The sequence below is a fragment of the Topomyia yanbarensis genome, chromosome 3, assembly GCF_030247195.1.
Source record: "Topomyia yanbarensis strain Yona2022 chromosome 3, ASM3024719v1, whole genome shotgun sequence".
Taxonomy (NCBI): domain Eukaryota; kingdom Metazoa; phylum Arthropoda; class Insecta; order Diptera; family Culicidae; genus Topomyia; species Topomyia yanbarensis.
Window position 1 is genome coordinate 133,209,593 of NC_080672.1, and position 25,680 is coordinate 133,235,272.

The window sequence follows — 25,680 nt, forward strand, 5'->3', positions numbered from 1 at the left end:
AAAGATAATTTAATTGTCTACTACTTTGTCCAAGACTGCTAGTCAATCCGGCTGTGTTGAAAGAAGTTATTAAACTTTTAACGAAGTGATGTCTGAGTCAGTTTTGCATGTGGCCTAAGACCGCATGGTTATGTATTAGTACTCGATTCGCACGAACTAGACATTTATGTGACATAATCGTTAGGTTTAGCTCAATAGTATGTTCAGAAGAATTAAAATAAATTAAGTAAATAATATGAGGTAATTTTTGGTTAGAAAATTTTAGTTCCACCTGTGACCGCGCTAACACTAAATTTGCAACGGAAAGAGATAGAAATTCGGTGTCTTCCACAAAGTTGTAGAACAGGCATTTTGCAATAATTCATCCGAACATCTCGATATTCTATCTTTCTTCTACGAAAAGTTAATGTTGGCGCCCTCTATGCGGTCATAGGTGGAACTAAAATTTTCCAACCGAAGCATAACTCGTATTATGTACTGTAATTCTTCTAAGCATACTATTGAGCTAAACCTAACGATTATTTCACAAAAATGTATAGTTCATGAGAATCGAGTACTGGTACACAACCATGCGGTGTTAGTCCCCATGCAAAACTGAATCAGACATTACTTCGTTAAAAGTTCAATAACTTCTTTTAACACAGCCGGATTGACTAGCAGTCTTCAACAAAGTTGTATACAATTAAATTATCTTTCTTATTTTCACTTACAGTGATAATATTATGCATACGGTACCACCTAGCGACGAAAATGCGAGCTAGTGGGTTTTCTGCATGTAAATTGTCAAAAAATCCCATACAAACTTCAGGCACGTTAGTCCGGTAGCTAGACTTGTCCGATTTGATTCAAATTTGGTGCAAGCACTCCTGGTGGGACTAGGAATCGACTCAGGGGTGGGCCGATAGAGCTTTCAAAAATTTATTATTTTTCTGGGCAGTCTAACACTCTTCAAGATGAACCGAGATGGTTTTAGTATATAGGTGCTTTGATTAAAATATTGGTTTTTATGGTACGATTATTATACGAGTACGTTTATCAGAGATTACATGCAAGTTGTCGGTTGTGAATTATAGTTATTTAATAATAGCTGAACTAAAAAGGTTACGAAGTTGGCTGTTGCCCTTAATACGCAATTCTAAGAGTGACAGATTTCGGAGTCAATTTCCGAATGATTTCATTGTGAAAGATGGATAAACTTTTCAAAAAGATATACTGTAATGACATATGCTTCATTTGCAATATCAAAAAGGTTGATTATTTCAAAAATCGTTATTTGTCGACATAAAAATTAAAAAATCAGTTCAATAGACTTCATCGGTATATCGGTATAGAGTTTAAAAATCGGTATAAATACCGATAAATCGGTATAACTCGTAACGTTGCGCTAGAATGAAATTAAGAAGTAAAAAAAATATAGAAGAAAAATATATGGTGGTGTACTTGAACTGTTCGGTTTCCCAAACAAACAATTCTCGATAAAAAAAAACTATGTTAACGAAGTCCTCTCTCCCTCTATAAAATATATCGTGATGTATGTTTAATTCAACGATACAGTTATATCGTAGCAATAAAATCGAATAAACCAGATATCTCTCTCTCAAAGAGGAACTACCAACCCAACTTCAAAGTTCAAGTGTGCAGTTTCTGATGCAAATATTCCACAAGCAGTCAAGCCACTGTACGGTCTGCAGGCTTTCGCACCCAGTTTTATTTGAAATTAGGTCATATGCCTACACTTCCAGCATCAGTCGGTCGAGCAATACCACTGCAATCCATGTATACATATTGTGTTACCCCCAGTAGAAGCCAACTGTGGTGAGACCTACAGTAGCAGCCAAGTGGGGCGATATAGAAGGCAATCTTGAAACGGTACGTATTTATTGCGTTAGATTGCAAATGAAAAATAATTCGAACCTGAGGAGAGCGCAATCTGTTGAACAGACAATGTAATTACTTTTCACCTGTGTAAGACGTTAGATGTGTAAATCGAAAGATAGAAAGCGAATTTACAGCCCCGTGGCCCAGTCACATATTGCACGTGAAAGGCAAAAAAAATTACCGTGCCGGATAGATGATTGGGCAATAGGACAATTTTTGTTTCACTATGTCACACACACGACAAGTTTGTAATTTAAATTTTTTTAACCTGCTAAAATATATCCTGGAGGGACCAGCAATCAATTTTCATTTGGTTTTATCATATGTGATGATCTTATTTCGCAAAATGCATTCATTTCTAACAAAACTAATATTACACCATAAAAACTAGCAGCTATAAATCGACTGAGGGATAAAAGTGTTGCAACTTACACACTTGCTCATCTTGTGGAATTGATTATGCAACGAAAAGATTTCCAACGAACATACCGATTGAAAGTCACCTTTCTCACCTACCTACTTAACAATAGGAGAAAACCGGCAACGAATCAGTAATAAACTTATTATAAAATACAAAATAGTACCAAAACATAAAGCCACCAAGTAAAAGACTTGAAGCACATGCTTTCAGTGCAATAACATACCATACATAGCTACAGATAGGTAAGTACATACGGGCGCCGCCTGTGTATTGTGGCTCGATACCTCCAAGCTAGTGCATGTACAACGTATAAACACTTCCTTTATGATGTTTTCTTGAAGTTTTTCACACATATATTTCGCCTCCGGCTTCGAAGAGGGCCCCGAGAAGGTGAAGTTTACTCGTGCCACCATATAGAAAATCATAAATTGTTCACCATCCGAAAGGCCGCAGCACCGGACAGCTCTTTTCAATTAATTCGCCGACAAATCGTTTGTTCGCCGTATCCGGTATTTTTGGCAGCTGCTGTATCTGTAGCCCGGCCGGTAGTCGTTTTGTTTATGAGCGTTTGATTTTCTTATGCTAATTCAATGGAAAGAAACTACTCTCTACGTAGAGTTACATCAACCAATCGCAGACTGTGGAGTAACCGGCCGTGCTTTAAAACCAGAAAATATCCGATCTTCCAACACAATAATTTTTAAATTAGTGACATTTCCCAATCGGAGTATAACTTCGTATTCTGCATATAATGTGTTGTTGCTGTGCATGTCTCAATGGCGGTTACGCAAATTATCTGAAGAAAACCATACGGCAGAATACATATACGAAAGAAATATAAAATGGTACGCTAAGTAGAGTTTAAGCTTGAAACAAAGCAGTGATTTATTTTTTCGACCAGCTCGGGTAGGCGAGAACACGAAAATAGACCTTTCTCATCAGTTCCAGAGAATTTACAGCCTTCGACGCGAGTTTCATAATCTGAAACTACGGACGCACAGTAGCCAAGAATCATGATTTATGACAAGTATTAGCATCTGTACTATGCACTGGGTTAATGCAGCATGCGAACTTGTTTCAAAAAGGGAATAGAAAACCAGTAAGGGAATTTGAACAAAAATTAACCTGCGCTCCACGATGAGGATGATGAAACCATACCTCTCCAAATAAACTCGTTTTTATTGCATCTATTCCAAACTTCATTGCATTTACATTTGCATGAGGCTTAGCTCTCTGTTGCAAGCTAATAAAACTATATTCAAAAGGGCAGTAAACGGGCACCATGGAATTTTGGATGCGCTGTTTGTTGTTTCTACTATTCCTCGAACATCTCTGATACTGAAACTGCTGGAAACTGCACGATTCTCGAAATACGTTTATAAGCCGGCAAAGATAATAACTTCGAATCGCCAGTTCCCTCAGAGTTGCGCAGCAACTAGTGACAATATTATTTCACACTGGCGTTAATGAGCGAACATTGTGCTGGGATTTACCATGATGAATCGTAGCTCCCTGGTGTTTGGTCTTTGTCTTTGGTGATCAGTAGATAAACTTGCATCATTTTCCCAGTGAGTTTAATTATTTTAGTCGATTTATTTAAAACTTTCGTCAGAAATTGAAAGCATAATTATAAGATGAAATACGTTGCTGTCTTAAAAGTGACTTGTGCTTAAAATGTCATTTGAGATCGGGGAATTGGTACCACTGCACACTGATCACCCTTCATACGAAGGTCAAACAAAGCCTCAAAAGATACCAGATATTGATGAATACTTCACCTTTGAGTAATTTTATGATGCTAAATTCATATTTTATAAAATATTATTAAATATTTTTAACCCACTATTTTAACACGTAAGGTGGCTCAAAAATTAAACATTCACGAATATGAAAAAAATCAAATTTAAGAAAGAATTGAAGTGAATTTTCCACAGTATGCCTGTTTTCTGAAATGTTGATAATTCTGAGAGATATTCATAATTTACATGATGGACCCTAGGTAGTCAAACACCGCCACAAGCCTGCTTCATACTTATCATGAAAATTCACATTTTTCATACCTCGAGCCAAAAAGAGGCAAAACAAGACATTCATTTTTGGTAAGTACAATAATTTTCAAGTATCATGTACTACAAGTGATCCTTCCGGAATGCTTAAAACATAAGTACAACCCCTTTAAACATTGTGACGAGTAATTTAATGCACGTTTTGTCATTTAGTGTACATTTATGAAGGAGAAGAAAGGCCTATATTGACCAAATCGGACGGTACATAGAAATCAATGAACAATTTTTCAAATGAAATCCGTTTGAGCTAAATCGGATTTTTATCTAAATGGCTATATTTATTTCAATAACAGCGGTTTTACGTAGTTTATTTATCATCTATTTCACCTTTGAACTGCTGTAAAAAAATTCTCTACTCCAAGACTTAACATCTTGAGAAAACTCTATTCAACCCATTAGCAATTATAAAAAAAATAATTATGAAAAGCCAAAAAAAATTGAGGTTTTGACCAGCGACATTGCACAGTGCCATTTAATTTTTTGTTTTGTTTTAGCACCAATTATCGTTCACTAGTACACAGCGGTGCAAAATCTCAAATTCAGTTATATATTTTTGTGCGAACTTACCGAAACCAGCATTCAGTTGCAACGCTTGCCTCACTAATTCACTTCCAAGCTGACTGAAGTTTCACACAGAATCCAATGTCTTCAGTTTTGAAAAAAATTGAATTCATTCAGCAACCAATGTATTCATTCGTTATATGGTGACAAATCGGAGACCGTTATATGGTGATAAATCGGAGACGAAGCACTGTTTAATCTATGGCTGATGAATTTTTGGTCGATAATTCCACCCATAACCAGCAAAGAAACAAAATTCAGTTTGCAGCTTAAGTCAAATTTGAACCGAAAATAACTGAATGAGAGCGCTGCACCAAACGATTGAATGCCGAGGCAAGCAACCGGCGGGCGTGATTTTTATTTCCTTCCTCTTACAAACTCACACGGGGATGTCAATATTCCAGAGCTCTGCTGGACAGGATTAAAGGCTTGACTTTATTATTGCTGTCTTACATTTTTTGTATGCTGATGCTTTTATATGCTGGTAATAATAAATGACAAGTGTAGTCTATACCACCAATTAAATAAATAACCCCTATTTTTAATAAAACTTCTCTAATAAAATAAATTAAAATAAGAGAAATATACTTTTCTTTCCTCGTGGCTATAGTATTGAATGGTTTCTGTATACATTTCACCTCATCCAACTGTATCTTCTTTAAGTTTACGCGGTTTTTGAATATGTTTACAAAACAAAAAAACTTTTTTTTCGAGAGTTATCCTACTGAAGCTGTAGAGCTAGGGTCTCGGCAAGGCTCCCCATCAGAATCACTCAATACAATTGCAGACGTGATGGGAAATGTCACCCACTAAAGTACTGCTTACGGCAGTGCTTGCAGCGGGCCGTGATTCTGAATGTGATATTCATTGTACGGTTCAGATATGTGCGGACGTAGGGACTTCGCGATCGCGTGTTTCATCGCGAATGGATCGAGCGTTTGTACGTTAACGTGTTCGATCGCGTGTGCTCACGAGTTTTAGAATTTCGTGTATATAAATTCTATTTTATGACCGTTCTTGGATGATCGCATGCGAACCGTGAATCTGATACTTAATTTTCGGTTTGCGGTTCAGATGCTAGAAGAAAGTGAGTTCTTCCATATCACGAGAGGTCCCGGTCATGTCGCCATAGAATATGTTTTCTAGTGGATATGAACGTTATTTTTTAATAGTCCAACTGATTTTATGGACCTAAGCTGCTAGGATGGAAGGTAAATATTTCCGAACGTGACCGATACATAATCGCACGAACATAGGCGTTTGAGGATTTGCGTTTGAGGCAGCGTTTGCAACTTCGTAAGTACTAAAACGCTCACCTTATTACCGTTATCAATTTTGCGCGATTGTGGGAGCATGTGTGCGTAGATGATCGCGAAGGGCTTAAGCCTTCGTATGTTGACGTGTTTGTCGCGTGTGCTCGCGTTTATGTGACTTCGTGTGTATTGATTCGATTTTGTAAACCTGTAACCATTTACATATTTGCGTATGTTCTTGGATGGCCACGCGGAAAGTCATTCTGATATTTAGTTTTCGGTGTACGGGAGGATGTTACCCCATATCACTAGAGTGCCCGGTCATGTCCCCATGGAACGTGTTGTCCAGTGGATATGAGAGCTTTCTTTTTTTTAATTGGTCCAATTGAACGCATGGACCTAGACTTCGGGTATCGAGCACAGAGACTTCCGGAAGTGACCGATCCATGATAGCGCGAGCGTGGGCGATTGTAGGTTCACGCTTAATACCGCGTTTAAATTTTATATAAGCACTGAGACGATCATATTATCACCATGATGTTATCATGTCTGCAAGAACGAGGGTGCAAGAACGAGGGTTGCGTGGATGATCACGAAGCATTAATACGTTAGCGTGTTTGTCCCAAGTATGTGACTTCGCGTGTATAAATTCGATGTTTATGTCGCTATGGAACGTATTGTTTAGTAGATATGAGCGTCATCTTTTTGTTTGGTCTTTTTGAAGGCATTAGACCTATGCTACTAGGGTCGAGGATAGGGACTTACGGACGTAATCGATTCATGATCGTGCGAACATCGGCATTTGGAGGTTTACTCCTGAGACCGCGTTTGTGAATTTATAAGTACTAAAACGTTCACTTAGTCACTGGGTTGTTACCCTGTTTGCGAGATCGCGAGCATGTGTGTAAGCGGATGATCGTGAAGGACTCGAGCTTTTGTATGTTAACGTTTTTGTCACATGTGCTAGCTTGTGTGTTACATACAAGTGTATAAATTATTTTCTATAAACGTATGGCCATTTGCATGTTCGCGTGTTCTTAAATGATCGCGCGCGGACCGTGAATATATTTAATTTTTAGTGTATAGTTCAGATACTAGAAGAGAATGATTTCTCCCATTTCACTAGAGTTCCCGGTCATGTCCGTGTTGTCTAGTGAGTATTAGCGTCATTTTTTATTGGTACAACTGAAGGCATGAGTTTGGGCTGCTAGGATCGAGGGAAGAGACTGCCGGACGTGACCGATTCATGATTGCGTGAGCAGAGGGTTGATGCTTGAGACCGCATTTGTAAATTTATATGCGCTAAAACGTTCACTAATTAGGGACCATAAACTAATTACGTAAGGGCATATTGGGAGAAGGACAGTTTCAAAATATTTTACAAATTCTTATCTGGGGGGAAAGAGGATTCGTTCCTTCTTACGTGATATCATGAAACAAGTATGAAAAATGAAATCATTAGGAAAAATATTCTTTTCATAAAAAAAGAAACTATTTTTAATTTGTGCCATGAACATTTTGTATATCAAACAATATGAGAACATATTGTACATCATGGTCAAGGAAGTGCGGACCTCGAATTGCAGTGTGTTTGTAGCGGCAAAATATGATTGTTAAATTAATTATGGAGTGTTGTTGATTGTTGCCAACATGAGCAGCAACATGGCAACCACCGATAAGATGGTTTTGGAGCATTACAGCATTTTTTACTTTTGGTGATATATTGATCTGATCGCGAACTGGGGGTCACAATCTGCCTTACAAGTTAAGAAGTGTTGATACCCTTCGTGTTGTTAGGCCAACATCCTTCTATTCAAACTTTCGCTTCAAATCTGCAAGGTTTCCGGAAAATTCTCTGTCATGTGACTGTCAAAGATCTTGTAGACCGAATATATCCAGAGTGCGAACTGTATTTTACTTCAAGAAAATTCGAAAATTGCCATGTCGGAGCTATTCGTACGAAAAGCGTTATAGTTGAAACTTAATAAATAAATTGACACCAGAAGAGGCTACAAATTCTTTTGAGTTCTACATCACAAGGAAATAGATTCAAAGGAAGTGGAATATAGCGAAGCAGATTACGTGAACCAAATCTGTGTCTCTGAATATCTCCCAAAGGTTATTCTGAAATTTCTACTGAGCGAAATTAGGATGCAAATGAAATTACTGTAGATGATTGCAGTTAAATTTTGTCCTGAATTTTCTTGTAATAATTCTATGAGTATCGCTTTCGCTATCTTATTATTTGATGAATTACTATTATTATCTTTTAATGACGAAAATCGTGATAAGATCTTATGTAGTGGGAGGGGGAGTTCATCAAAATCTTAAGAATTCTTATCTAGGGGAGAGGGAGATTGAAAAGTTATAAAAAAACCGATTTAATCCACCTAGCAGTGAGATGAGACATTTCTTACACATTTCACTATTGGATTAGTTTGCAGAACTCACGAGAAGTAGGCACATAAAAATTAAGATTATATTTAGAAATAGTTATAAGATTAATAGAATAAATTGACTCATACTAACAAATTGAATGAAATAAAACGAATGACTGAACATGAAATGCATAAAATTAAAGATAGGAATAAAATGAATCAGATAAATCAAATGAATCAAATGAATCAAATGAATCAAATGAATCAAATGAATCAAATGAATCAAATGAATCAAATGAATCAAATGGATCAAATGAATCAAATGAATCAAATGAATCAAATGAATCAAATGAATCAAATGAATCAAATGAATCAAATGAATCAAATGAATCAAACTACTCAGTATATCCAAATATGGACGACGATAAGTTGTAACATTGTAGTTGCATCCCCCATCGAGAGTGGGTACTTTGGGAGACTTCTTTTCCTGGATCTAATTTGTGGATATTTTTGGTCTTTGATCCGTTATTTTTCATGAAAGTTCGTACCAATACAACGAATGTGCAGCTGATACAACTCATGGTTCATTCGCCTGCGCAACGTTTCGTCTTCCATCTGCACGCCACCATAGATGGTACGCAACACCTTTCGTTCGAAAACTCCAAGGGCGCGTTGGTCCTCCACGAGCATAGTCCAGGTCTCGTGAGCGTAGAGGACCACCGTCTTGAAGATAATCAACTTCGTGCGGCGGCGAATTTTGTTCGACCGGAGTGTCCTCTAGAGTCCAAAGTAGGCACGATTTCCCACTAAGATCCGTCTCTGAATTTCTCTGCTGTTATCATTGTCGTCGGTTGCCAGTGAACCCAAATACATGAATTCGTCGACCATCTCGATTTCGTTACCGTCAATCCGAACTCGGGTGGGAGGTTCACATTGTCGTCTCTAGAACCTCTTCCTCTCATGTATTTTGTCTTCGAAACGTTGATGGCGATTCCAATCCTGCTGGCTTCAGCTTTCAGTCTTTGAGCATATATTTTATTCAAAATTCAATATAGATACGAATAGTTTAAATATCGCACGTGGAATGTCTCTTTTGAAAATTTCCATCGTCAAACTTTCATATTACCCAGTTAAGTCAAATATTTTTCTGATATAGCCATGAATTTCCTTAATTATAGTGTAGATACAGGCTTTGAATGCAATTGAATTAAAGTTGAGTTGATGTAGCAGCAGACAAAAAATAGTTTTGTTTTCTCAAACATTCGCAATTACAATTAATAAATATTTCAGATTGGCAGAAGATCTTATCACACAACTTAGAAATGCATACAGAAATAGCTAGATAGATGCGATAGAAGAGAGACAGAGAGCGAAAGCGAGAGAGAGAGAGAGAGAGAGAGAGAGAGAGAGAGAGAGAGAGAGTGAGAGAGATGGGGGGGGGGCGTGTGAGGAATGGCAAATGATGGTTAATGCAGTGACATTATTTTTATAGGTATATTATTATGATATATTGATTCTTACATTCTTATCATAAATAATGTAAGTAGTAATTTTTGCGCCATAACCAGTATAACCTAAATCTTGCAAAAGAGCTAAATTTTCGCTAGATTTTTGAGCTTCAAACATACAGTTGCTTTCGGTGACGCCACAAGTATAATTAAATTAGAAATCTTTTATCTCACTACTAGGTGAATTACTTGTTGATCTGTGTATTGATATACCATCCAACATTTACCTCATGATTGAACGCAATGCCTAATCCAAGGAATAAATACTAGAACTCACTGTTTCTTTATCAACACATTATTTTGTCTTTGAAGTGAACTTATATATTGATTTTTGAGAAATAGTTCATTTATTATAAAGGTAATTCACAAAATGTTATCAACATCGAATTCCTCGAATCACGTAGATGTGTTTTCATACCCCGATATTCCAAATCGGTTTAGTTTTGCCCCTAAAACACCAGTAAAGCAATGCTCTGTATGAAACAATCTCATTTTTAATTAGTGGAAATTGGTAAGCGAGGACTAAAAAGACAAAATGTCTAATATCTCCGCCGCTCGTGCACGGATTTAGACAATCTATAGCTTGTTAGAAAGGTATTTTTACAAGCTTTCTAATTATGTGCAGTTTGTGGGACAATATTGTATTTTTAGAAAGTTCTTTGCAAAAAACCTGCCGTGTTTTGACAAAATTGCCCATATCTCAGAAAGTAAACAACATATCGAAAATCAAAAATAATAGTGTCAAATGGCAACGTTAGGCCTTTTATTTGAAACTAATTTCATTAAGATCGGTTCAGCCATTGCTGAGATAATTACATGACATTTTGTACATACATACATACACACACACACATACAGACATTGTCTCAATTTGTCGAGCTGAGTCGATTGGTATATGAGACTCGGCCCTCCGGGCCTCGGAAAAAGTTTTCAAAGTTTGAGCGAATCCTATACATTTCTTTTGTAAGAAATGTAAAACTTTACGTAATTAGCGTACGGCCCCTTACCAGGCTGTTTTAATGTTAGCGAGATCGCGAGCCGCTCGCGTTTGTGACCAGGTTTGTGTTATCATGAAGGCCACGTTTGTACGTTTGGAATGGGAGAGATTGTGAGTGTATATTTGAGAATAAGAAATTTATTTTGTTAGTGAGTGTTAATAAATCCTTACTAACTCGAGATAAATAGTAATAAAAGAAACAATACCATAGAAAGAATTTCATTTGAAGCATATAAATTAATCGAAACTATTTTTGGTACCCATTAGTAGTGGAAAAACAAACTGCTAGAAGTACAAAAAACCAGAAGAGAACACGTGTAACATGCAATCAAACTTATTTATTTCCTGTCGTTAAAGGCAGCATTCTGTTAGAATTGTTCTATGCCATGCTGACCGGGAATGCATGATTTACGTGCGTCGGAAAATCAATCCTACCTTAATTTACCAAATCCGATTTTCCCGAATGAATCTAATCGAGTGCACAAATTAAAAACCGATAAAAAGTGACCAACGAATGCCAAGAAGAAACACCCACTATTCTATCATATACGCCAGTTCTGCATCCAACCCCTGGCCCATCTGTCACAAATACTCCGACGAACACATACACAGATAGACATACGATTAGCACATAATAATTGTACACTAGTACTAAATACTACAATTATTACAACACAACAACATTTTTGTAATTCGCATGCGCACGTTGACGAAGTCGACCAATAAATCGACACACAATGACTCCCACTGCGAGCCGTGCTCACAAACACTGCCATTAAGCTGTTGAACCATGTTTGCAAACACAGCCCTCAGGAAAAGTTATTCTACGGTGATCCGCCAATCGGCCATGCCAGTGTGCACAGGCTGTTGGATGACCGTTAGTTTTTGTCCTGGTGCAGAGTATGAAAAAAACACAAAAAGGTCCATAAACCCTCTCGGTCTCCTCAATACACCACTATCGAGGCGTAATGCAATAACCATCATAAAGCAGTTGTCTGTGAGAGTTTCCTTAAAACATGCACAAATATGCTTGAAAATATTTGCAATACCGTCAAATCCGTCTAACTAGGGAAGGGGAAACCAAGTTCTTTCGTTTTCTTACAAAATGAAACTAGTTGTGCTAAAATCCGACCAAAATCAAAACAGCAACATTGAATTGAAGTGAACATAGAAATTGGGGTTTCAGAAATCGAAAATCATATGAAATCCGGACATAGCTATAGTACTCAAGATTACAATAAAAAAAATCATATAATAGCAAGATATTGTTTTTTCGTTGGTAATAAGCCTTTCCCAATAATTTGTCTACGTTGTAGATGAAATGACGTTTTGATATGCGTTCGGGTACTCCTAGATCTTTGGTAGCCGCAGAAATGTTTTCTGTGAATCGGAAATGGGATTTATGACTTAGCCTACAATATGTTTTGCCAGGCAGTAGTAAAAAAGAAAATCTCTAGCTCCATACGTTAGACTTCTATGGAATGGAATCAATCTCAAACCTCAACACAACCCATGAACCCGGCGTCCATTCGCTGCTATAGTTTCTTGTAGCCATCTGATTGGCATTGTTTCGCAAATGTAGATCTATTTTACGCCCTATAACCCTGTACAAAGGTGTGCATAAATTTTACTTTCTCGCCAAACCAAGCGAATCCGCCGGCTTAGAAGGCTGGTATTGAAAACAGATACAAAACACTTGATTAAGTTCGCTTGTTATGCGTAAATTAGTCAGGCAATATGAGGAAGTAAAATTTTCTACCGACTTTCATATAGTGTAGTTTACATGCAAATTCAATAACAACATAGATTCAGTTAGTATTCCACTTACTAGCTAGGTGAATCCGAATAACCTATAAGAATATGGAAATAATAGACAAACGGTCCTACTCATCACTCACTTGGAACAATTGGCGAATGATAACTACTAACAATCGTTGTTGAATTCGCCGTTCCTCTGTTCAATTACAATTTACATCGGAGATACATCAACGAACACCACCCTCGAACGAACAGTATACCGAGGAGGAAGGAAATGGCATGTTATTGATACTTTCCAATCGTATACATTTTCGCGTCAACAACCGGCACTGACGAATGATAACAAACGTCGAGTCGAGAGTGAAAGTTTTTGTTTCAATTTCTACTGAGATACAATTTTCACCGAAAACTATAATTCACACTCCTTTATATTATAGTCTTTGTACAGTCGAAGGCATTGATCCACGAATAAAAATTTAAGTGGCCAACATACAAGCTTGATATAGGTTTGCTTTTTCCTTACCATCAGTGCGACAACTGATCATTAGGAACTTAGTCACTGTGGGTACACCGAACAGTCAGGTTGGTGAAATTACAACAGTTTGTAAGTTAACATTTCAAAACTTGATCTCATCAGCCTAAAAATATGTTCATAAAGCGTCACATAGCGTGGGATTATTCATGAATTTAGTTTTTTTGGTTTGTCATTAATACGAACATGGGATGGAGGTTCAAGCTGTAGACAATAGCATGCGAAATCTCATGGAAATTTGTACTGGACAACTTTTAAGTCACCCATGCTACCCCGGCGTAGCTGCAATTAAGAGCACTGCAACAAAATGCCATTGGGGTTTTTTCTATTGCACGTTGGCTGCAACAATTCACACCAATTTATTCGAGAGTGTGTCTTGCTGAACGAACGATGTTGAACAATGCAACACCAGAACAAGGTGCTGCAAGAACAGCCTAATTCACCATCCGAAAACCGGCAGCCCCTTTCATGCAGTTCACCTTGGCGAGTGAATTCGTTAATTGGAGACATAGAGTAGAATACAAAAAAACTCCGCTTATAAAAGAAGTAGTTACTCCACGTCGAAAGCATGCCGAAAATACATTCCACACAAATGTAGGTGCTGAAATGAGAAGGCCATAACGCAAGTTGGAATAGCTTTTCACCGAGCAATTTTCTACAGTTCCGTGGGTGAGTGAAACCACACTATAACACCTTTCTATTCTCATATGAATCGTACGGATACAAATCCAAACTAAAGATATACATAAAGTCGAAAGAACGGGAAACAATAAATTTATAATTATGATTGCCTCTTCTCCCTCAATTTGAATGTCGGATGTTAATTATTGCAAGTGCTGCCCAGAGTCGAATTTCCCGGAACGAGTATCGAGTATGAACTGAATGCTCTATTACCATACCATGTTCCGTTGGTGTACCGAAAATGTTTCATGTTTCTTTCGATGCTCATGAGCTGGAAAATGTTATGAAATATGGATTTTCTAAGCCGTTGAGGGCTGTTATTATTACTACTAAACCTTGACTTATTACAACATCGCCCGCAGAGGAAGGAAAATCCTATTGTTTATTTCTATCACAAGTGCAATCTCTCTTCTTTTTTACGCCGAAAAAGCATCGCACCGCATCCAACGTTGCATTTGAAAAAAACTTTGTTTAGACTAATGTTGGAGCTTGTCTTAGATGTTCATCGTGCATGCTTATACATAGTGAAGTGCGGATAAAACCGCACTGTAAAAAGGTTTTTCTTGAGAGTTTACATCTTTCTTGCCTGTGCAGAGGTTGTTGAACTATCCTACTCGTAACTATGCAATGGTTACGTATCTTGAGATAATCTTCCCGTTTTAATGCTTAATCGATAATTCGTGAATTATGATAGTGAAAGACATGTCTTATATCATTGAACTCCCGTAACACAGTCTACTGTTCGGTAAGGTGTGATTCATATGGCACAATTTTAAAAAAAATAATGCAGGACACTTTTGCATGCAAAACGATAATATATTTATTCAAAGACGCCTAAAGAAATCTTCGCATTCTCCAAAACCTGAAACTGTATCAGCTAGGTACATATAAGAAATCTGGCTAAAAATATGGATCATAATTTTTTTTTGTTTCATACTTTATTTGGAAATAAGAAAAAATCGAGCAGAAAAATGTAGCAAGAATTTTTTGCTCGATTACTTTATTTTAAACAGCAAAACTATCTGAGAACGAGTTACATGGAATGAATACTTCTTTTTTTCGAGAGTTGTCCTACTGGAGCTGTAGAACTAGATTCTCGGAAGGGCTCCCCGTCAGAATCACATACTACAATTTGCAGACGAGACAGGCAATGTCGCCCAATAAAACACTGCATTAGCCCAATTGTAGCGGGCCGTGATTCTGAATGTGATATTCATTGTACGGTTTAGGTATGTGCGGGCGTAGGGACTCGCGATCACGTGTATCATCGCGAAGAGCTCGAGCATTTGTAGTTAACGTCTTCGATCGCGTGTGCGTTTGTATGTCTCGTGTGCTAACGTGTATGTAACTTCGCGTGTATAAATTCTATTTTATAACCGTATGCCTTTCGCATATTCGCATGTGTTCTTGGATAATCGCGCACGGACCATGAGTCTAATACTTTATTTTTTGGTGTACTTCTAAGATGCTAAAATAGTGTGAGATCTTCTATATCACTAGAGTGCCCGCTGATGTCGCCATGGAACGTGTTGTCTAGTGGATATGTGCTTTATTTTTTTTTTGGTCCCACTGAATGTATGGACCTAAGTTATTAGGAGAGAGAGTAATGGTTTCCGTACGTGACCGATTCATGAGCGCGCGAAAACGGACGTTTGTAGGTTCGTGTTTGAGACAGCGTTTGAAACTTCGCGAGCGCTAAAACGTTCTCCTTATTACCAGGGTGTTATTAAGTTTGCACGATCGCAAACGTAGGTGTGCGTTGTTAATCGCGAAGGGCTTAAGCGTTCGTACGTTAACGTGTCTGTCACGTGTGCTCGCGTTCATGTGACTTCGCGTGTACAAGACTGGATTTTGTAACCGTGTGGCATTTTCTATATACGCGTGCGTTCTTGGATGGTCACGCGGACCTTCATTCTGATAGTTAGTTTTTGGTGTACAATTCACATTCTGACAGGGAGTATATCACTAGAGTCCTCGGTCATGTCGCCATGTAACGTGGTGTCCAGTGGATATGAGAGCTTTCTTTTTTTAATTGATCCAATTGAAGGCATGGACATAGTCTGCTGATATCAAGGATAGAAACATCCGGAAGTGACCGATTCATGATCGTGCGAGTGCGGGAGTTTTTAGGTTCACGCTTGAGACAGCGTTTGAAAATTTATAGGAGCTGAAACATTCACTTTATCACTGGGATGCGATCATGTTTACTAGATCGCCGATGTAGATGCCTGGGATGATAGCGAAGGGCTCAAGCATTTGTATATTAACGTGTTTGTCACGTGTATGTGACTTCGCGTGTATAACTTCGATTTTATAATGACGGATTGTGTATTTTTGTTTGATCGCGCTTAATTTTTAGAGTATGATACAGATAGTACTCCGTTTCCTCATATCACTTGAGTTCTAGGTCATGTCACCATGGAACGTGTTGTTTAGTGAATATGAGTGTCACATTTTTGATTGGTTCAACTGAAGGTATTAGTCCAGGCTGGTAAAACTTTCGGACGTGACCGTTTCATGATCGCGCGAGTGGTGGGTTAATGTTTGAGACCGCGTATGGAAGTTTAAAGATGCCACGTTTACTTAATTACCGGGGTGTTTTCATGAAGGCGAAATCGCGGGCGTAAGTATATGTGGATTATTGCAATTGCATGGTCGCGTTTGTGGCCAGTTTTGTGTTATCGCGAAGGCTACGAGCGTTTGTACCTATATGAGTATAGATAGCGTATAGCAGAGATATACTAATAAAAGGAATCATAACATGCTGAATAAAGAAAAAAGATACAAAGAGCTTGACTAGAAGTGTATAAATTGAACAATACTATTTTGGTATACATAAATAATGAAAAAGCAATCTATTAGCCACAGAAGAAACAGACCAATGAAGTAGAATAGAAAAACACATGTAACATGCAATCAAACTCGTCTAAATGCAGCAAATGTTGTATATTTATCATTACCGACAATTGCATGCTGTTAGACTTTCACCATGCTATGCTGGCCGGGAATGGATGACTCACGTGCGTCGGTAAATTTATTTTACCCTAATTTATCCAGCCCGACTTTCCCCAATGAATAGAACTAAATGCTCAGATTGATCACCAGAAGAATTAGCCACTATTCTATCATATACGTCAGTTCTGCATCCATTCCCTGACCCAACTGTCACAAATACTCAGACGAATACATACATAGATACACATACGACTAGCACATAACAGTTGTACACTAGTACGAAAAACAACGATTATCACAAAGCTACAACTAATAGGTTTCTACTTATTCTACTTTATTAAATTAATTCAATTATTAAATTAATTTAATTGGTATATGCACGATGACGAAGTCGACCGATAAATGGACACACAATGACTCCCTCCGTGAGCCCCGTCCACGAATACCACCAATAGAACAATATTTGCAAACATGGCACACAGCAAAAGTCAATCTACGTCGATCCGCCAGTCGGCCACGCAACCGCCCATAGACCAGTGGTTTAGCGTTGGTATGCGCTGGTGCGGAGTATGAAAAGACATATAACATAAAAAAGGCGCATAAGCCCTCTCGGTCTCCTCGATGCACCACTATCGAGGCGTAATGCAGTACCCAACATAAAGCAATTGATGCTTGAAGATGTTTGCGATACCGTCAAACCCGTCAACCTAGGAGAGGGAGTTACATGGAATGAATACTTCTGTACTAAAAATATGCACTTTAACATTTAACAAAAATCTTCCAAAATGCGATAGTTGTCGAGATGTTTGACGTTTTGCTTCAACAAAAACAATTATTTCGTATAACTACGCGCTTTTAAAATAAAAAAGTTTTCCTAACAAATACTTTTAATATATTTTTTTAATTCATACTATTTGCAGTCAAAAATACAATTTTCTTTTTGAATATGCTTCTAAACGTCATTTCAAATCAAAACGCTCATAACATTTTTTTTCAAATCTGGTTATTCGCGTTTCTTCATCAACGAATAATATTTTGATTTAGTTTAGAAGTTATAAAAAAATTTCATCTAAGCACATGCCCTTTTCAAAAGTTGATATCTAAAATTGGAGCAAGTGAATACGAATTCTTCTACTCCTATCCGAAAGAACATACCTGGTGTCACATTTACGAAAAAATCGTATTGTGATTATTAGTACTATTTCGTGCATAGGAAGAATAATGGATGATGTAACCAAGAAACTATGTTCGAAGCGTTATAACTTCGCAATCAGGTTTTTAATCATTTATACACTAGCTGATTCAGAAATGCTTGACTCGAAACAATTTATTTTCTGTACTACTAAAAGTATTCTTTTTAGAAATCAGTACAATGGAAAAATTTACGAAACAACAAGTAAAATTTCGTTCCACTATAGAGCTATTTCAAGTAGAACCGTCAACATCGAGACCAAAAAGACCCCATCAAATATTGAGAGTTTATGGATATAAAAACCCCACTAGTCTGTTTAGTGCCACTCGTTGCTTGGGGATCGAACGAGCAACATGTGGGCTGTAACATTCAGACGCTGCAGTAAGATGAAGGCACTATGGATTTACGGTAGAGTTGGCAGACCACTGTGCAGTAAACTGCGCTGAATTGTGCTCAAGAGGTGCAAGAAGAGTTTCTGCAAAAACAACCCGCTGCATTGATAACGAGAACATGTCCTACCGCGCCACTTTTGCCATTGCACTTCACCAATCACTTGGTGGCACTCGGGTGGGAAATAAAATTAATTAAACCGTTAAATTGTGGCTGTTCGGCCATCTATGGGAGCTGTCCATAAATGTCAGCTTCTTTCTCCGAACAGCCTAGATAAGCCGTGTAGTGTCGGTAGTGGTTGTTTCAACCGGCTAAGAATTACAGTACGGACTACCTGTTCCGGTGGTAACACCAAACAGGGAACCCCAATTCCATAGTGTCATGCGACCCGTGCTATGGGTAAAATTGTTGAGGGGGTTTAAAATATTCTCAATGGCGAACGGAGCCTGGGAAGAGCCGGGCGAACTCCCCAGTAACTGGCTGTGGTCCACCAGGAGGTTGATAACTCTATTATCTTTCTCCGGACAAAACCAGCCTAGAGGCCGCGTGGCATCCGGTGGGTTTGAAGTATGTCAGTTATGGAAATAACAGTCAAATTCATTCGCAAAGGTGGCCGCGTCACTTATGAAGAGGCAAAGAGCTTAAGACCGATCAGTCTGACCTCCTTCCTTCTCAAATCAGTGGAACATTTAATCGACCACTACATTCGGGATGGTAGCTTGGGCGAGCACCCGCTGCATGCAATGCAACATGCATATCAGCGGGGGAAGTCTATTACCACCCTGTTACCCAATGTTGTCTACAACGTTGATAAAGCTTTTTCACAAAAGCAATCAAGTTTGGGAGTTTTTCTCGATATTGAAGGTGCTTTTGACAACGTGTCTTTCGAATCCATTTTGGAAACAGCACGAGATCATGGAGTACCTTCATATATCACGAACTGGATACACGCAACGCTTAGCAACCGACATCTGTGCTCATCGTTAAGACAAGTAGAGATGAGGAAACTGAGTGTCTGCGGATGTCCTCAAGGTGGTGTAACTAGCCACACAAGACTGTGGCCCCAAATGGTTACTTGGGATGAATATACACTTGCTCCCAGTGACCTTACACTCACATGTAGTTTTCCTTTTAAAACTTTCAATGTGAGAATTCCTCTTCGTGAGGAATGGCGGTCTGGCTGGATGGAGCGACAACTTGAATAATACGTAGTTTGTTATACGGACGGTTCTTTGTTGGGGAGCCGAGCCGGTGCTGGTGTCTATTGTCATGGGATGAGATTAAACCAATCTTATTCGCTTGGTAGATACTGTACCGTATTCCAAGCAGAAATCTTTGCGATTCTGTGTGGCGTACAATCCGCACTTCAACAGGGAATTTGCGGTAAAAGAATCTATTTTTGCTCTGACAGTCAGGCTGCCCTGAAAGCACTTAGTTCGGCAGATTCGAGATCGAAATTAGTAATCGCATGTCGAACTCAAATCAAAGAACTTAGCATTTCAAATGCTATCTACCTTCTATGGGTACCCGGTCATTCCGGTTTTTACTGGAAATGAATGGGCGGACTAATTGGCTAGAGCTAGCGCTGCGACTGATTTCGTTGGTCCAGTACCAGTTCTACCATCGTCAATAAGTTAGATAAAGCACAAGATTCGCTCTTGGGCTGCATTCGAACATGCCAAACATTGGCGTAGCTTGCAGACTTGCGTTCAAACAAAGGCTTTTCTGCCGGATGTGAGTCCGAAAATGTCAAGAAATTTGTTGCATTTTTCCAAGCACAACTGCAGTATTTTGGTCAGGGCACTGACTGGACATTGCAAACTCAATTATCACATGGCTACTATTCATCGCGCTGAGTATTATTCATGTGATTTTTGTGAATCCGATTACGGAACATCATATCATTTGATATGCAATTGCCCTGTATTAATGCAATTGCGCATCCGGTTTTTTGGTTCTCCATACATAGATGAACCTATGTACAGAGAGCTGAAATTTAAGGATATGCTTTTGTTCCTAACCCAGTGTGGTAAAGGGCTATAGTTTTTTTAGCCGTATTTGAATGACAATATCTCTTCGGGGGTGTTGTCGTTCTGTTATCTCAATATCCCCTCGGGGGTGTTGATATATCCGCTCACTGTTTGGGTAGAGGTTCTAAATCCCTCCGGGGGTTGGAAGTTTTATTCCTGCTGTTGTAACACCTGCAGATCGTTCAGCATCACTCCGGGGGTGCAGAATGCTCTGTTTTAATTGTTCTGTGTCGTTGTTTTCCTTACCCCTAACCTTACCACTTCCCTAATCCTTCTCATCAGGAAAATGATGAAAAGACGATTCTTGGCAAGGCACAAATCTCCGATCAATGTGGGGAACGTGCCATTTGAGCCAGACGCTACTGATTCCTGAAGATGAAGGCACTATGGATTTACGGTAGAGTTGGCAGACCACTGTGCAGTAAACTGCGCTGAATTGTGCTCAAGAGGTGCAAGAAGAGTTTCTGCAAAAACAACCCGCTGCATTGATAACGAGAACATGTCCTACCGCGCCACTTTTGCCATTGCACTTCACCAATCACTTGGTGGCACTCGGGTGGGAAATAAAATTAATTAAACCGAGTGAGCAATTCCCGGGCAAATCGAAAAAAATTAGCCAAAGTTAGATATAACTAATCTGATCAATTCTGATGAAAAAATATGTACACCATTCAGCAACGAAGCATGATCGTGCACCGCGCTCAGGCGCACGGTTGGTCAGCTGACATGACTCTTTTTGATATGAATGAAATTTCGCAAAAAATCATTATATGCAAGATGTTGGTTAGTATGACCATTAGACTGAACAGAAAGACTTTTTTTTTAATTGAGCCCATACCTAAGTCAATACCAGATGTGATCATAGATTATCACTGCAAGTAAAAATAAGACAAATAATTTTATTGCCTAGAACTTTGTCTTGGAGGAGCTATTTTTTATAGTGGCCCCACTAAAACACTGCTTTAGGACAAGCCGTGATTTTGCTTGTGATATTGAGTGCACTGTTCAGATTTCAAAATCGCATGGGAACGAGCGTTTATATGTTCGCGCTTAAGACCGAAATCATAAATTTATAAGTACTACAATATTTACTTAAGCACCGAGACGTTTTCATGTTCGCAAAATCGCAGGCGTAGGTTTGCGTCGATGATTGCGGGCGGAGGGGTGCATGGGCGATCGCGAAAGGTTCAAGCGTTTGCATGTTACTGTGTTTGAACGCGTGAATGTATGTCGCATGTCCTAGCTTATATGAAATGTGTACACCTAGAGAAAATAGTGGAAATTTACGTCTCTAAACCCTGACATATACCTTATTTTTACCTTTCATTTTAATTTTACATTACGTTGAATTTCGTAAATCATGTAATTTTTCTCCACATATTTACATGAAATGTTCTGAATGTTAATAAGTGTAATTTTGTGTCACTGCGCATGGAAAGAACATTTTTCATGTAAAATTAAATGAAACACTATTATATTTCGTCATTTTGTAAAATACGGTTTGTTGAATTGTGTCATGTTTGAAGTAACGTCAACAATAAAATTCATAGTTTTTGGTGTGTATAAATGAAATTATATAACAGTGGCTATTTGCATATTCAAGTAGGCTCTTGAACGTTCGCGTGGACAGCGAGTGTTATATTTAATTTTGTGTGTACGACTCAGATGCTAAACGAAACTCTTTTCCCATATCTTTAGAGTTCCCAGCAAATGTCACTCTGAAATCTAGTGTTATCTAGTGTACATCAGCGGAATTTTTCAAGAATGCTCCAACTGTAGACATGGAACTAAGCTCCAAGGACCCAAGGAAGAGGCCGTTCCGCTTTTTTCCCGGAAGTGATTGATTCAGGTTCAGGAAACGCACGTTTGTATAATCGTACTTGATCGTACGCGTGTATAAATTATGTGGTAAAACGCTCACACAGGATCGTTTGTATGTTTTTCCCTGAATCCCGGGAAATTATGTTTCTTCATTCCCGGGATTCGGAAAACTTTTGTTAATTTATTCCAAAAGACTTACGTTCTGCAAAAGAAGTTCTGTAATAATTGTAAATTATACTGTTTCAACTGGTTCGCAGATCAATGGGCTACATATCTTTGAACTCGGTAAATTGGAGATATTTGTCGTGATTTTTCAGGTATATAGTCCAAACCTTACTCAAGACAGTACTAAAGAATTTTTTGCCGACTATTGTCTGAAGAATTTCTTCACAGTAGCGTTAGTGGTGCTCGTGATATTTCCACAACCGATGAACCGAATATTCTGATTTGTAACAGTTGTATCTTATTTAAATAGCAAGATCTCCAAAGAAAGGAGCCCCCGTAAAGGAAAAGAATTAATTTACAATACAAAAAATAATATACGCTTTACATCTAACTCTATAAAAATCGGTGAACATCGAGGAATCACAGTCATGTAATTTTCCAATTCTCAGACCACCGTCTGTTGCCTAATATTTTTTGGCACAGCCCATTATGATACTCTTATACTCTAACATACAAAACAGCGCATTTTATCACCAAACGTGAAGAGTACCCTTTCCGTAGGTTCGAATGAGGGTCATTTCGAAAACGCTGACATAAGAAGCAAAATCTAGTACATCATGCATACCATCAAACCATGGAGAATCATTCCCCTCAAACTACAACACTCACCTTGATCTATGCTAACGGTGTATGAAGAAGAATTTCAAATAAGAAATGGCCAGGCCAAGTCTCTCTGTTTCTGCTGCTTTCAATTGCTTGACTCGGGTCTTTGGGGTCTGCAAAAGTTGATTTTCAACTTTTCCGCTCGCTTGCTGCTGCTTCCAAGTCAATCACACCGAAACGGCTGCGTGTATTTGTGTTGTACGTTTCGGCTGTGATCGTACTTACTGGGCACGGTTGGGTATCTTTCACTGGTTAGCCCTCGTCGACGATCGTACTCCTCTAATTATGGGCTTCTCTTCAACTTTTGCAAAGCTGCTAGTTAGGCGGCGGAATCGAACTTTCAAGTTGGTGTGAGTGGTTGAACTTCTTCTTCATACGAAAACCACAACTGCACACGCAGTAAACAGGCAATTCTATACAGGTATGCTTCTTCGCGAGCACTTTTTATGCAATGTTGGCTCCAGAAGCCTTTTGAGCAAGCTGTTTACTACAGCTAGATATGAACGGGTTTTTTAAACTTCATGAATCACTGCACTTTTTTCTAAGATATTTTTGCCTTTGCTAGCAGAACTATATTGAATCTTCGAGGAAGTACATAGAGGCAAATGAATTAAAACACATCACATCAACACGAATCCATCAAATGATCATTCATTAGCTAATTGGTTCTGCTTCACGTGAAATTATTACACAAATCGTGACGGTATTCTAACATCACAAATACACTTCGTAACCATGCGCGTTTGCGTCAGCCTTCGTAGGAGAATATTTTCTTCCAAAAACTATGAACATTCGAGTCAGAGATTTAAATTTGACATGGATTTGCAAAGGTCACTTCGATGATGCATATTATAGTTAATTAGCTTGCTCAACATCAGAACCAAAAAAGAAACCAACGATTAAGTTGTTCTTGAATGTAGAATATTCAAATTATCATCATATTGAAATCCTTAGAATTATTGAACCTAACACCTCAAATAAGACTTACTGCGTGTTCTATTTGACGAAGAAAAGGTCACAGATTCAATGAAAACTGTATGAACTGGATAAGTTATTAACTAAAACCAGATAAATTTAATCTGTCTAACATTCGATACTTATCAGCATTCAATAAAATAAAAATATGTATGCGTATCTAATTGATATTAGTATAAGAAATTTTATTCATGGAACTTTTCAATTCCAAGTTAAGTGGTATAGGGGATAAATCGCAGGCTTCCTAAGATGACCATCATATGTTTGAGCCCGGACCAGCAGCGATGCTTAGTATCAGTAAAATCCAATAGCCTTGCACATCTTTTGTACGCCAAACATCTGAACAGAAGGTTATGTTCCGCACTGGAATGCAGTACCAAGGCATCACTTTGCTTTGCTTTTAAAAACATCATCGCGTGAAAATAAATAAAGGCCGTCGCAAGCTTCGCATCCGTACAGATCTTAGAATATATCCAAATGCGTTCAATCCACACATACAAAGTGTCGTGTTGGCGTATAAACAATTAGAACCTCTACTAAAGCGAGCTTCACAGGTACATACGCGACCTCCGAGACAACGGAATGCACACAACTCTGTCGGCACACCTGTAATGTAAGCGCCACACAGTCGACTGTGTGACGGATCTTCGCGGATCAGTGACAGCCTGTTGGACGATTCGTGTAAAAATAGCGTTACTTGCATTAAAAATATGTGACCTGTATTTAATAGAACATGTATCAACTTTGAGCAAGATTATTTTATTAGACCTTAAGGGCAGTCATATTTAACAGTGAGAGACTCACACTGACTACTTTATCTTATATTAATAATTCGGTCGCTTTAGCATTCACCCATGAACTCTTTAAATAATATATTAGTCAAAACTGCCGTTTTTCACTCTGTACTAAAAAATTAGTGAAAAGTGGTATAGCGACGCCGCAAAATCGAAAGAGAAAGTAAACAAAGAGAGTCTCTCATTGTTAGATATGACGATTTGAATAAAATCTCTAGCTTTGTCGACACTATTAATTTTTTCCTCAAATGTTAGTTTCTATTGTACATCTTTATGTGGCTTTTGCGGATCGGGATAACAACCGCAATGTAGAAAACCATTTATCTTTTATCTATAAAAACAATCATCTCTTCCAAAACCGCACACAGAATCATTCCGGAAGCAGCATCAGGCTCCGGTTCCGTACGTGCAAAAGTAGGTTTCGTGTTTCCCAATTCACACCACCGTTGGCACTTTGCGCGTATATAGGGTTTCATTTACGAAGATTAGCGGTAGGTGAGCATAGGAGCAGTTGTGCAGTTCTCCACAGCAGACGGAGAATGATCGTACCGCTCCGTTATTCACTCATTTCCACGTCTTTATCTTTAACATCAACACTGTTTTTCTCTTCCTTTGAACGTACAGAGTGTACATAATTAAACAAAAAGAAACAAGTCACTTTG

General features: G+C 38.4%; 1 protein-coding gene across 3 annotated transcripts in view; it reads right to left on the reverse strand.

Annotated features, from left to right (window-relative positions):
• LOC131692579 (rab11 family-interacting protein 4B) overlaps positions 1-25,680 on the reverse strand; it is a 270,722-nt gene that overhangs the window by 244,654 nt on the left and 388 nt on the right. The window contains exon 2 of one of the 3 annotated variants that reach the window (XM_058979710.1): positions 23,256-23,830. The gene's annotated coding sequence lies outside the window, so the exon portion shown is untranslated. Of the gene's footprint in view, positions 1-23,255; positions 24,086-25,680 lie in introns of those variants that run through there. The other 2 variants (XM_058979709.1, XM_058979708.1) reach the window with 2 other exon arrangements.